Source organism: Syngnathus floridae, chromosome 11, assembly GCF_059516105.1.
Source record: "Syngnathus floridae isolate MCC-2025c chromosome 11, RoL_Sflo_1.0, whole genome shotgun sequence".
In the NCBI taxonomy this organism is placed as follows: Eukaryota; Metazoa; Chordata; class Actinopteri; order Syngnathiformes; family Syngnathidae; genus Syngnathus; species Syngnathus floridae.
In genome coordinates this window covers 12,263,488-12,276,202 of record NC_142423.1, presented here as the reverse complement: position 1 = coordinate 12,276,202, position 12,715 = coordinate 12,263,488, and the positions used below count along the sequence as shown (strand labels likewise).

Genomic DNA, 12,715 nt, shown 5'->3' with positions numbered 1-12,715 from the left:
TTTTGCTTGATCAGATGAGGGTCAGATGAAGTCAGCAGAGGACAACAAGTAGCAAAGTGAATATTTTTCCTTGACTGAAATCAGGCGAGTCTTCCAAATCTTTCAATAAACCAATCTGGACTACTCCTTAATGCTCAATTGAAAAAAAGCCTGTCACTGGATAAAGGACTTGTGCACTTTGAGTGAATTTGAAACCTGAAGGCAAACGGCTGTGAAAAACCCCGGCGAGTTGGGAGAATTCCCCCACCGATCATCCAATTTGGCTGATAACAGTGCGTGGGGAAAAAAAGGAAGCAGGCTCTAGGAGGAAAAAAACAACATCTCTATGGAATCTTCCATCATGCTAGTTCTTTTTTTTCACGCGGCATCCCACTCGGATCCAGCGCATTAATCATAAGCAGACAAACAGCGTGTTGTGCCTGTTGTCACGCTCATCCATACTTAGCCTATAGCGACTCTCAACATGAACTGATAAAGCGCTCCATTACTGCGACGCAATGTAGGACACTTTCCATCAATGGCAGCTTGAGAGCAAAGACTCCTGCTACAAAAAGGCACGGTAATGAAATAACAGACTTTCCACGAAACAGTGTTTTTGGATTATTATTTTTGTGGCATTACTCAATTAGGAGGAGCCACATTTTTACACTGGTGAGGAAGATGCTTTCCAGCACGTTATTAGCCCCTCCGCATCCGAACCTCTTTCATTTGTGAATTTCACACCTCCAGCTAAAGTCATTATCAATATCATTATAATTATTGTAATAGTTACCAAATCGTGTCACTCCCAACTTTTAATTGCCCCGCCATTTATTTGCAATGATTCCCTTGAACAGACAGACAATTTAATTTCCAAGTTGACACCCCGATTGGAATTATTTCATATAAATACAAGAGTAAAAGGTGCTAAATAAAATAAAATGATCCAGGCTGTCTTATTAGTTTGGAAGCGAGGTAGGCGAATTGCCTCAGAATGAAGTCAGAGGCACTCGGAGGCTTCCAAAAACAAATCTGCCCTTCAACTGACACATTATCATTGTGTGAGAACTCCAAATAAACCACGCTTTGCCTCATTGCTTCTCAATTTGAAGGAGCAGTCACTTGAGTATAATGGTCAAGCCGGGCCAAAGAAATAAAATAATCAAGCATTCATTCAATCACACGCACAAGTGGTAAGTTTTCTCCTTAAAGCTCCCGGAAGTTAAATAAATAGCCATCGTTAGCGCTGTTTTAAAACTTATCGATTTTAAGCGAACAATATATTAAAATAATGTCATCATCCTCCCGAGACAGTACGTCCTCATTGTCATCAACAGATTGTTAGACATGCATTTTCTCAAAGGCTGACGTACGGGGTCGCCGGCCGTGATCGGAATCCATCCATTGGCACAATTTATGATCTTATTTTAATTGTATACACAAACATTGAGGTGATTTAGGTGACATGGTGGAAAGATGAAATCTGTTTCTATTAAAAGGGTTGCTCACCCCTGGAGCCTTCAGCCAGAAACACCTTTCAGTGACTGCTTTTAACAACACGGTTATTGTTTTATTGATCAGGATTTTATTACAGATTTGACACTCATGTTATGAGTTAATCGAACCACATATAATTTTTGACACATATTTTACAAGACTGCAATTAATTTAATAACTATTATTTTTCCCCGAGATTCCCGTGTTAACGAGCTGTGCGGGAGAGTGCTCCATTCGTCTTGGCCCTGGTGTCACTCATGCACTCTGGTGCACTCGGACCCTGAGCCCGACCTTAATGGAAGTCGCGCAAATGGTCGATCCAGCCAGCGTCTGCGCTCGCTACGGAAGCGCCATCTTTTGTTCTTAGAAGTGATATCACTATTAAGGAAGCCATTCATAGCCATATAATTCCTCCTTTCCACACATAAACGCTCCGAGCTTATGGGGAAATTATACAAGTCAGCCATGGCTCCAAAGTCCTTTGAGGATGTGTCATTTTTCAGCCCATGTACGTTTAACCCGAGAGGGGGAGGCGGCGGGGGAAGAACCATTTTTGCTGCGTGACAAAGGATTAATACCGTTTCTTAAAACACAAATTATGCAACTTTACACGTAGTCAATCAGGACAACACGGACGCCTGCCGATGGTTAGAGAGGGGCCACGGAAAGTAACAACGTGTCAAGCCGAGATGAAGCAATATATGGAAGGCCTCGATGGTCAATAGCCTCAATCGGCGTCACCTCTCATCTCTAAGAGGTGCACATCTGCTGAGCGCTGCACTATTTATCCATCAGAAGAATTATTAATTAATTGCTCAGCCCATCCGGTATAATTGAGGACGGATCTGGAACGCCATTAGCCGCGATAATAAAGAGAGCGCGAGCTCCCGCCCACCTGGGCACACGGGGAAAACCTCCTCTTTGTGGCCTTGTCAGCAAATGTATTCTTTTGCGCTGAGCAGTAGTTAACAACGTATAGGTTTGTCAAACCAATTTTAATCTCTTGAAATCTTCATAGCAATTATCTTTTTGTATAATCGCTTTCAAGACCTTGGGGGAAGGCGGGGGGGTCTACTGGGGGTCCGGTAACATCTTTAAAATAATTGTTCAGATAGTAATTTGAAGTTTTATGGAAATTGCTTAATAATCAGATCTCAGAGTTCATATTTGGCAAAGGAACTAAGTTGTCGATGGAAAAGACTTCATGAGGTTTTATGTCAAAGTAAAACTACATTAGATGAAACCGGGAAAAAAAAAACTGATAGAAAAACTTCACGGGTTGTGTCGGTAGATCGCATAGATAACTTCAACTGGAAACCGCGTTAATTGTCCAAATTAAGACTCCATCAAATGAAGCAAAAAGCAAGATAATCACGGCGAATATTATCGTGAAGCGCTAACATCTGTTGTAGACCTTACAGGGCGGTTGTTGACTTTGAGCTTTTTGAAAGCTATCCAACTTAAAGGGTGGGCGCATGGATTTTATGTTTGTCCCAATTACCCTTGTAATGAGATGTATCTGAGCCCGTAGTAATGACAGTAATGAGCAAGATAAAAAGACAATGTGGAAAAACAGAGCAAGCATATCAATGACTCGCCGTTCTCTGCCAAACGTCGCTTTCGCTCTGATGAATTTTGGGGACAAAAGAAGAAGAAGCAGGAGATCCGTGATTGCCAACAGCAAGGACAAAAAAAAAAATACAGGTTGAACTCCCGTGACTGCTAAAGTCTATATGAATCACCGGCCTTATTATCACTCTGACACAGCGAGAAGCTTTGCTTTATGAATGCTACTTAGGGAACATTTTGTAACCCGCTCTAACAAAAGCCAATCATCATCTGTCTTGGCCAATAACAACAAGACGATGCTTTACGGGAGATGCCTCGGTGTCATATCATCATTACACTAATAGCAAAAGCCCCTGCAGGCAAGTCTTCGCATCACCTAATTAGTCATCCTAAAATACTATTGGTGAGTAAGGGCCCCATGATCAATTCAAACAATTTAGTCTTTGGAGCAAGGCTTCAGCCAGCACCGGCATTGATTATCCCAATGAGCAAAATGGTCTGTAATAATGGACATTTCTCATTGAATCAGGAAGGCTGCACAGGGAGCCTATTTTATTCCTCAATTGATTTTTAAGTACTGTAAATTAAATACTTTCATTTCCTACTCATTTATGGTTTTGTAGGAATTTATTCGTCAACAAATTCTCTCAAAGATCTGATTTTTCTGTAAAGACATTTGGATGTAGATTGATAGACATAATAAAAGCTGAGAAATCAGAGCAATACAGTCCGAATGTTAATAGAAAAAAAATCTATTTCATCTTTTAGTGGGTTGAATAACTTCAGGGCCTTTAAGAACACCCTGTGGATCTTCAAGAGGTCCCATGTGGCATTGTTGCCTTAGGAAAGTGACTTTCCAAGTCCCAGCTGGTTTAAGTCATATAGCACAGAATCCAATTTCCCCCTCCCCAGACTTTATGGATTTTCATTCTCTGTAAAGGTGTCAATTTATTACATCAAAAAAATTATGACAGATAGACCTCTCTGGGTCAATTTTGACCCACTTGTGGATTTAAGAATCTTCTGTCTAACATTTCATATTAGTCCCATGAATCTATGTGTGGAGGGGGGGCGGGGTGACATCTGCTTATCTGAGAAGCTTTAAATATTTGAAAAAGGGGAGAGTCAGAGTGACATCAAGTGTCATCCTTGCCTTTGTCTCGGCCAGGCTCAAGGTGACATGGGAGTGTGCGCTCATTACCACAGCTAACGATGACACCGAGTCTCTGTGGAGCTAATTAAAGGGCAGAAGGGGTCTCTGCACCGCCAGCATGATCAGCAAACTAACATTTAACTAAGAAAGGCGGGGCGAAAAAAAAACTTCTAGAGACTGTGAAACACTTTTTTCAAAATACCCAAGAACAAAAAAGGGGCTCTAAGTCATATATTGGAAATGTGAAACTCTTATTTAACTTAAGCTGGCTCATTGTTTATTTCTCTTTGCTTAAAAAAAATCAGAAGGATCAGAGGCAGAGCCGGTAAATAATAGAAGACCTGTACAGAAAGTGCAAAAAAAAAAAAAAAAGTGCAGTCACTTTGATGTAGTGGAATTCCACCTTGATCTTGAGCTGTCACCTTTCTTCACATTAAGGAGAGCGTTAACGTGCAGAGCGTCCGCAGTTCCCCAAAAGACGTGGGACCACAAAGCTCATCTCACTCAAAGTAAATCCTAACTAAGTTACTGCTGAAGACAATATGACTGACACTGACCAATGAAAGAAAAAGCACATGTCAGAAGAGTGAGAATATTAAACAACACGGCAGCGCAGTGTGAATTTTTCATCTCCATCGGAACAAGACTGCTTTGAAAGACGACGAGCGAGACATTAAAAAGTGTCCGTGACAGTTCTCCTCAGGAACTGACTGCAACATAGTGCGATCCCAGCAGACAAATACTCTCACATCTTAATTTTTCAATTAGCATGGCTCTTGTTCTCTAAACATATGCACACTCAGCGGGACATCTATTAAAATGCAACTCTAGTGTTGAGCCTAATTAGAGTAAATTGGACGGCTTGTATGTGCAGAAATTGGAATGCGGCTCCCTACCCATGTTTCCCCGCTTGTTTTACTCCCCGTAATAAACAAACTGCCACTTGCTGCCTCGTGCATAGTATGTTCAACAGCTTGAAAAGTGTGAGCAGAATGTCTGCTTTTATTTGTATTTTTCCAAAATCTATGACTTCATTGTTTATATTTTAGCCAGCAGTTGACAATCAGCCTAGAAAAGTACTGGATTCCGAACGTGTATACATCGTGACCACGGTAGATTTTATGGCCTTTCAACGTTTGATACTCAGCATTTGGCCTTTGGCATCATTATCACTTCATGGCGGGAACTACTCAAGGTAATAAAATGTTGCTGACTTTGTCTCTGTAATGTTTTGATCGGAGTGGCTGTTTTGCCAACGTCATTGGAACGCTGAAGAAGCTAACAGCAGGCAACGGGCCAAATGGACCCCGTGCATGAGTGTGAAGGGTAGTTTGTCCTGGACGTTCTTTGCTTGGCTGAGCTTTACAGTTGCCGCTACTCTGTGAGGAACTTGTCCTAATTTTGCTTAAAGACACAAAGCTGTGGTGTAAAGCATTGTTTAGTTGGATTGAGTTTCGTATAAGTGTTTTATTTGTTGGTGATGCAACAAACTGGAAGTAGATGAAATGAGTCTAAGAGCCGTTGTAAAAGATTAAAAAAGAAGAATCTGTGCTGAGGAGAAGAGAAGCTCATAGTAGCCGTGATGCAGACAAATGAAAAATATTTTATATTGTAGGAGCCTTCTTGATTGTTTGTGAGCCAAACATAAAAGGACACTCTTGATGTGTCTGTGCTCATGGTCAGTTGATGATCTCATGCTTGATGGCACCCGTGGGACTAACATTTGCCAAAGGCTGCTGGGAAGAGAGAAACAGAATCACTTGAAATTGCTTCTTCCTTAATTGATTCTTACGTCTCCAAATGGCTTGCTTGGCTTACAGGGTAGGAATGCAGTTTCCTACATTTTGCTTCGAAAAAGAAAAGATTTGAAAGGAGACATCCATCTATCCATCCCTCATACCTTACCCCGCCGGCTACACATCCCCGATTGAAAGCGGCTCAAACAGTTGAATCTACTTGTGAAGTCCTTTTCATTGTTTTGATACCAGCCTAGTTGTGACAAATGTACTTGAGCTCCGAACGAGTGACTGAAGTGATCTTGAATCGTCTCGGCCCAAATCACTCCGAGCTATGGCAGCGGTGTCATCACCAAACAAGCGGCCCTTGATGCCAGCGAATAACAAGAAACATACCAACAAGCGCTCAGGCGTTGACGTGAGCGTCTTTCTGAAGTATGAGGGGAAAAAAAAATCTTGAAGCCTTTCCCCTGATGAGCGCCTATTTGAGCTCAAGTGCCACTGGAAACACGGGAGCCTGTTGGATATGTCATTTGTAGGACCCTCGTCCTTGTCGCTCCCCTCAACCCCTCTTCTCAAAGACGGTTCTCTCAAGTGGCAGATCACTGTTTGGATCACTTGAGTCTGAAATATGTCCCGGTCACATAATGGGAAATGAACACTGGAGCGTGGCAGCCATGTCACTATGTGACTGTACACATGACAACATTGTTTCCCCGCAGAGGTCAGTGTGAATGTGAGAGCAAACAACACAAACTTACTAAATTATTTTCAATTACCAAACATTTGTTTTCTGCCATTAGATATCGAGATCAAGAGTGTGCTCGATCGAATAACAAACGGTGTCAAGTTGGCAGAAGCACCGCAATCTCTTCTTGCGGCAATGATTGGCATTCTGGTTATACTAGAAATCAAATTACAAATCTAAATAGAGAGATATTTGACAGAAATAATTTTGACAAAAGTAGAAATAAAAAAATAATGAAATCCCCAAAATTGCTTTTGAATTGTGCTTCAGTGGAACTAATTTCAAAAACAACAAATCCAGTAAAGAGTATTTTCATTTTGGTATTGCATGGAATGCAGGGCAAACAATTTTCTTTGCCATTTTATATTTGGAGAAAATTAGTCCTCTGGTATGAATTGAGCTCTAAACTGTGACCATGATTGACCCCCGGAAAGCTGAAATATAGATAAAGCACATGCTGTTCAAATTGTGTTGCGGGTTACATCTACAGGGAGCACTGCTTGGGAGCAATTTTCTCATTACCTGGTGCGGCACAATTACAAAGCTGAGTGCTCTAGCTGCTACTGCTCCATAAAACCTATGGGAGGTCCTTTGTGGTTTTACGAACATAAAGTGCGTCTGCATAAACAGATGCCCGCGTTAAAGCAAAAACATCTGCACATCTTAAATTCACAGAGTCCCTTTCAAATTACCTGATGGCTTTGGGACTAACACAAGCTGTAGAATGCAAATGTTTTCTCATAACATCCCAATGTCCTGTCCTTTACCAACGGGGTTCAAACATTGTTCCATCCCAGCTGAGCGGATATGGACAAGGTCAGGTTGGTTTGTCGCAACACATTCGAAATATAATTCGAAACATTTGTGCAGAAGGTCAAGAAGACAGAAAAAAGATCAAATGCGAAACATTAGCGCCGGTCGCAAGCCTCCCTAGTGTTGTCTTTAGTCGAGTGATGTTATCTCACGCTGCTTGGCCTTGTTTACATGTATCTCAGCCCGCTAATCGGATGTGAAGCTTTCTCAAAATTCAAGCCTTGATCGCTTCATTAGTGTGAGAGACTGCGCTTCCTCCAACAAACACACACCACTAATACAACCTCCCTTTAGACGTAGCGCTCCAACTTAGAACGGTCTCCAGGGGAAGCAGCCCCATTAAATATTAATGCCATGTGTTTAGAGGGATTTTTTTTCTTTTTTTGTAAGCTTCTTGTGTAGTGGTGTTATTCATGATTAAATCCATGTGGAAAATCGGAGCCCAAAGTATTGCGGCGTTTTGTGCCCACGGAATATTTTCCGCGTACATGATGGCGTGCAGTAGTGGCTGGTCAATACAGCCCAGCTGAGTCACCTGAAAAGGTGTCAACATAAATAAGTATCATTAAATATCATTACAAATATGTAAAAATACATATGTTTCTCTTTTCAGATGAGCATGATAAGTACCATATATATAAGGTGCACCTAAAAACCTCCGATTTTCTCAAAAGCCGACAGTGCGCCTTATAATCCGGTGCGCCTTATATATGGACCAATATGGATTCGTGGATGAGAACTCACCTATTAAAGTAAGTTTTACGTGTTTATTTTGTGTGTTGTGTGATATTGACGTTTGAGCAACGTTGAGTTATTGATATATTGTTATTGTTTTCACTATTTCGAGTGTTACTATTAACGTTTGAGCAAGATTGAGTTATTTATTCTATGTGCCTTATAATCCGGTGCGCCTTATATATGGACAAAGTTTTAAAATGGGCCATTCATTAAAGGTGCGCCTTATAATCAAGTGCGCCTTATAGTGCGGACAATACGGTAGTAGACACTTATCGAAGAGTCAAATTATTTCATGTCTAGTGTATCAAACGATGATGTAGGTGTATATTTAACGTATCTGCTTGATTAAATCTAAAATGGTGTCTTTTTTTATGTAATTCCTATTGTCCTAGTTTATATACCAATTTTACAACTACCCCTCAAATGGACGTGACCTCACTCTCATATTAGGCTGTGATGTGCGCAAGCATCTTCTTCAATTAGGTCAGGGGCGGTGACAGCACATTGGAAGAACAACATCCTCTAGGAATTGTGTCTGACACAACTGACTCTCTTGAATCTATATTTGGGCCAAACGCGCCGATGTGTGTCACCCAAGACTACCCACTCGTGCCCATAGGCAGAGATTGTCAAGGCACAAAGGGAACTCCCAGCAGGCAGTGTAAAAACCAGGCCTTGGGCATTTTTTTTTTCCAAGATACCTTTCAATCACTAATGATTCCCTGCTGAAATGACAGGTGATTTGACTCAGCCTACATATGAGCTCAATTTAACAATTAAGAGCAGAGGAGGGTTGGAAAGTCCCATCAAAGGCACTTGCACGATGCCTGGAGGGGTGGGAGGGGTTCTGGAGGCAGTGGCAGGGTTAAAGTTTTCGTCATTTACCAAGACGAAACTCTTCTGTCTTGTGATGTTTGCAAAAAACGAATTTTTAAAAGTAAAATTGTCATCTTGGCATGATTGTACCACATCGTAACGTTTGTTTGTTTGCAAACTGATGAGACAACTAGGAACTACTTTACTACTTTTTCCACTCAAGAGTATGTACTTTCTGAAGATTTAGATGTTTTACCTCCACTGAAAATATGCTTGAAATACTCCCTATATGTTTCATAGTGACAAAGATATTTCAAAATGTAATTTTCCTCTACATCTTTGATTGCGCAATTCGTATTGTTGGTGAGCTAGCATAAGGACAAGAGGGGGGAAAGGAGAAGGGAGTGGCTGAGATGTGGCGAGGAGGTGACAAGAGGGTGGCAAAGGCATGATGGAGTGTATCAAGCTGTGACCCCCCCACTGCTCATTTACCCTCGCCCCCCGCTGCATAGAGGAAATTAAAGAGCTGCGTACAGGAGAAGAGAAGAGGAGGGCGGTGATTTAGAGGCTTTCACAAGGGGGATGGGGACCCGGCACATTCCAGTTAATTACTGAATAATGAGGAACAATTTATTGTGTTCTAGTTAGAGACATGGAAATGCTTTGGATGGCGCCTATAGCGTACAACAGACACTTCTGACATCTGATGCGTTGCTTTACACAGTCGTCACAAATTCTCTTCTAAATTATCTTGGTGGTTTATTTCTGTATCTTCCTTTTTCATGGCCCATCTCTCTCAATTGCCTTCACACATTTATTTTTCTAGTCGCCGATCAGGTAGAAATAATGCTGAGCGGAGTCAAATAGGTTTCTCCCCAGGTTATAATGCACATTGCTTGAATGCTCACTTTTATTTTTGCTTAGTCACTCTGTCTGTCCGTACTGCAATATCAGCTTCCCAAAGGCAGAAATTGAATTTTATTGTCAGTGTAAAATACTTTTTCTGCCATGGCTTCATCTATTAAAAGCTGAACACGCTTAATTTAAATGACCAAAAATCAAATCCAAGTTTTACAACCCCTCTCTTGTTAATAAAGTGTCACACTTGTCTGAGTGAAATGTGCCGTCTCTTCGACGCGTTCGATATGAAACCTGAGCAGAGAACAAAGGAGCTGTCAACAAAAATCATTCATTGACTTTCTGTCACGAATGCATCAGTTGGCACAGAGGTGTCAAATGTTATCACTACAGTAAGAAAGACAGCAGTCTTCGCAAATAAATACTATAGTTATAGAAAAAAATGACAGCTATTTTGGATGGAGCATATTTTGCTGCAAAATGATTCTTCCGTCTTGCTACTGTAAGTGTCGTGTGACCTCCAGAATATGACTTTAACTTTGGTTCTACACATTAACAGCAAGACAATCAGTGGCTCACAAATCACGCACAAGCTACAGCAGGAGCGTCACATGCTGCGTCTCTCGTGACATTGACGGAGAAAAGCGAGAAGGTTCTCGCTGAGTGCCCGAGCATGCCGTGTTGCCCAAATAGCTCCTTTCCCCTTTTAAAGCCTTCGCAAGGTTCCCGCTCGACGGATGAGTGCTACTTGAATGTTAATGAGAGCTCCTTTGGACACGCATAAATTAAATGATTAGATGTCTGCAATCATGCAAGGTCCTTAGGTGTCCCCTATTTATGGCATTGCAAATGTAGCTGCTTTTATTTACGATGTCTGCCCGGCAGGGCTTTGCCACCTGAGCAGCCCAGCCAGCGCCATGAGAAGACGAGTGCTTTAATGACCCGCAAATGAACCATCCTCGGCAGAATGGGAAAGCAAAGAGCCCTTTGCCAATTTAGTCAACAAAAAAGAAGAAATTGTTCCCGTCCACTGAAAAGCTCGCATTGTAGACGATTGTAATATAATATCTGCACGCTTTTCGTCCTAGGATATGTTTTCGGAAAAGAGAATTATTTATTTTCTTTGCACTGACCGGTTACAAATACAATTAAAAAATCACTATGCTGGATATCCAATCAAAATGGATATGCACGAATCCATATTCAGTTAGGAGAATATATAAAAATATAATTTCTCATGTATTTACCTCCAATTCACGTTATTTACCACATCATCTTTGCATCCTTCTGATTGTCAGGTTCTGCTATTTTCCGCCCCATGATTGCATTAATTATAGCCTAATTCTTGTCTCTTGGCTCCACTAGTCTTTTCCCTACAGAAAACTATAACGAATGGTTCATACTGGAACCCACTTGGCGCTCCATTAATCAACAAATGAAATGAAATCGCCACGGCTTCATGTGACACTTGCCTAGCTAAACTCAAACTGAATTCTTTTTCAGTCTTTGCTATTTCCAAATGCTTGAATCAGTCGATAGAAGCTTTTTGCAAAGGACGGTCACTGACTGATTCTTTTGACTCAGTCGAGCACATTTTAAGGGTCCCCGAGAAGACCCTTGGGTGTTGCAACAATGAGAAGCACCCAAAAGTCTAGATGGGCTTTTTGTGTGTGTTTTTTTTTTTTTTAGACAGAGGACACTTCTCTTCAAATGGTATATTTTTCTCACCCATCTATTTATTAAGGTAATGAATTTCTGACTCCAGTGCCAGTTCCACCGAACCTTCTCGGCAGCATAATTCTCTATAACATTTGCTCATTGCCGCCGGGGAACATTATATGAAGGCAGGCCTTATAATACCATCAATATGCCCAAGATGACAATCGGACGTCTCATAGATATTAATGGAAGTGCAAATTAAATCAAAGTTGGATTGCGGCATTCGGGGCTATGATCAATGCCTTTTGCACAGCCAGATTTAATATGGGCTTTGTAATTTGAGTATCCAAACAAAATGTGCATCTTAATGGGGAAGATGAAAGTAATCCCACATGGGGCGGGAATAATACATTAGCTGCATTGTAATTTGAGAACTCAGAGTGCAATGTTTCACTTGCTTGCTATTAATGTTGAATAAAAGCCTGACTGATGCAGGATGTGAAAGTCTGAATTGTTTTTCGACACCTCCCGAGATGTCACTGGAGGCCTCTTCGGATAACAAAATGAATTTAAAAAAAAATAAAAAATCCAAATCGCGTTTAGTAAATGCATTAGTATCAAATTTGGGTTGGAGTATGGCTAATCCATTTCTGCCAGAAGCAAGGACATGTCTGTTATTGCGCTCAAAACAAATTATTTTGAAAGAACAACACGGCAGGTGTGTCGGGTACAAAATATTTCATTTGAATATAGAAAAACGCTGTTGTAAGGACAACACGGTGCAAATGAAGACAACCAAATTTCCTGTCCTTCTGGTCCCCTGTAAGGTTTCATGTGGACTCGTGCAACTGCAGTTGCTGCCTTTCTCCACACTGCCCCTCAGTGCTGGAAGGGTGTCACGACCCACAACTGACTAAACAGAATCCGCCAGAAATTGAAGAAAAGTTTGATCATAAAATGCATGTGACGATAAGAATCACAATCCTTTCTGCTATGTGAATGCTCATGGAGATAAATAGCAAAAAAAAGCAGAGGAGATGATCAGATCTCACTCCATATCTTAATGGGATCCTCTCACGCTCCATTCCCATTAATGGCCAATCCCCCAATTATGTAAATCAGACAACGGTCACTACCAGAGCCAAGTTG

At 41.2% G+C, this 12,715-nt stretch overlaps 1 long non-coding RNA gene across 1 annotated transcript in view; it reads left to right on the top strand.

Annotated features, from left to right (window-relative positions):
- LOC148391157 (uncharacterized) overlaps positions 1-12,715 on the top strand; it is a 31,072-nt gene that overhangs the window by 14,554 nt on the left and 3,803 nt on the right. The window contains exon 3 of the long non-coding RNA XR_015861234.1: positions 8,109-8,247. This is a non-coding gene — a long non-coding RNA (uncharacterized LOC148391157). The remainder of the gene's footprint in view (positions 1-8,108; positions 8,248-12,715) is intronic.